Consider the following 2,057-nt stretch of genomic DNA (forward strand, 5'->3'; position numbering starts at 1 on the left):
CTTCATGAGATCAATTTTTTTTTGTTTAACATGTGTGAGAACATGTGATATTTGTCTTTCTGTGCCTGGCTTATTTCACTTAATACCCTCCAGTTGATGCTGCAAATAACACAATTTCATTGAGTTTCATAGGTGAATAGTATTCCATTGTCTATATACACCACATTTTCTTTATATGCCTTGGGAATTTCCTCTTTGGGTTGAATTTGACGGGTGACTCTAACCCTCCTGTAACTGGATGGTGGTATCTTTCTCCAGATTTGGGAAATTTTCTGCCATTATTTTCATAAATATGATCTTTTGGTCTTTTGGCCCTTTTGGGAATTCTTATTATATAGAGATTAGTTTGTTTAATGGCTGTCTGATAATTCTCATAGGCCTCTTTTTTATTCTTCTTCTTATCTGATTGGGAAATTTCATATGTTCTGTTTCTACACTAATTCTTTCCTCTGATGACTTCTGCTGTTGAAGCTTTCTAATATGCATTTCAGTTCAGTTATTGCATTATTCATTTTTAGGATTCATTTTTTAATATTTTCTATTTCTTTCTTTTTTTTTTTCTTTTACCTTGTTTGAAACTAGCTCACATGCTATGTAACAAACTACAACACTGCGTGGCCAGCTTCAGCATTACTTTTCCTCCTTTTACGACCACCAAGACCAGTGTTCAGATCTGATGGGAAAGGGAACTGGAGGGCTCTATTTCTTTCTTGAATTTTACATTTTGTTCCTCAGTTGTTTTCCAAATATTATTTAGTTTTTTATCTGCATTTTCTTGTAATTTCATGAACTTCTTTAAAAGAATTATTTGAATTCTCCATCTAGCAATTCATAGAGCTCCAATTATTCTAGATTCATTGCCAAAACTTTTTTAGTATCTTCTGATGGTGTCTTATTTCCCTGAGTTTTCATATTCCTTGCATATTTATATTGATTCCTGCACAGTTGAGGAGATAGCCACCTATCCTAGTTTTTGCAGGTGTTCATTGGCAGTGTTAGTCCTTGATTAATTATTATTGGAACTTAAACATTGGCCTGTTGTCCTTGTTCTTGCTCACTTATAGTGAGCACTGGTCTAAAACACTGCATTAGAACTAATTTCCCTGCCATTGTTTCCTGGTCTGGGGAAGACCTAGAGTGAACACTGAAACTTAAAAACTGTTCTGGAACTAAATTGCTATCCTGGCACTGCTTCTCAGTCTGGAGGAGACCTAAGTGTCTTCCAAAATTTAATCCAAACCTCTTTGTTGTTTCTGGATCAGGACAAGTCTCCAAATGTTCATCTCAGCTTTGTGGAAAATCTGGCCAGCCATTCAGGCCTTCCTACACATTGTGCTCCCTGCAGCACTATGGCACCAAATGGTCTCTTCCATGTGGTGGCCCTGCTGATAGGAGTGCGGAGTAGCTGCCAAGATCTGTGCACTAGTTGCTGTATGCTCTTCTATTCACCCCCAGTGACTCAGTTCTCCTGTTACTTCTAATGTTTCCCTTGGGCCAAGATTAGAGTCGGCTTCCCACAAAGAGTCCCATGACGAGAGGGAGATCAAAAGCCCACTTTCTATTCCTTTCTCTCACCTCACAAACCATGGATCTAGGAAAATTCTCTGTGAGTGGCAATATGCTGGCCTGGAGGAGGGGGAAGCACAACCTGAAATAATCTTCTTTCTTACTGGTTAGTCTTAGCTTCTCTTGATTCTGTGGGTACAAGGAGTTTCTCCACTTCTCCGCTAAATTCTGGTTGATTCAAGGTGATATTCTTCTATTTGAATAAAGTATTTTTCTGGTGTGTAGTGATTCCAGAGAATCTTCTGTTTTGCATGTTGCTGATGTCACTCTAAATTGTTTATTTTTCATTGGGAAGCTACAATATTGAAGGATAGAAAGTGCAATTTCTATAGAAATGCAGTAACATACAGTGGGACACACATTGGATGCATTTAAATAGTAACAACATTACCATAAATAGATTACACATAAATATCCAATTCTTCCTATCTTTATCAGTATTTATTAATGTTCTTTAAAGTCAATAATATCATAACATTATTTAATTCTAG

At 36.8% G+C, this 2,057-nt stretch overlaps 1 non-coding gene across 1 annotated transcript; it reads right to left on the minus strand.

Annotated features, from left to right (window-relative positions):
* Nucleotides 1–566: 566 nt before the first annotated feature.
* LOC142875331 (small nucleolar RNA SNORA61) lies at nucleotides 567–698 on the minus strand. The gene has a single exon (XR_012922720.1). It is a non-coding gene; the product is annotated as a small nucleolar RNA SNORA61 (small nucleolar RNA).
* Nucleotides 699–2,057: the final 1,359 nt, after the last annotated feature.

The sequence above is a fragment of the Microcebus murinus genome, chromosome 13 (assembly GCF_040939455.1).
Source record: "Microcebus murinus isolate Inina chromosome 13, M.murinus_Inina_mat1.0, whole genome shotgun sequence".
Classification (NCBI taxonomy): domain Eukaryota; kingdom Metazoa; phylum Chordata; class Mammalia; order Primates; family Cheirogaleidae; genus Microcebus; species Microcebus murinus.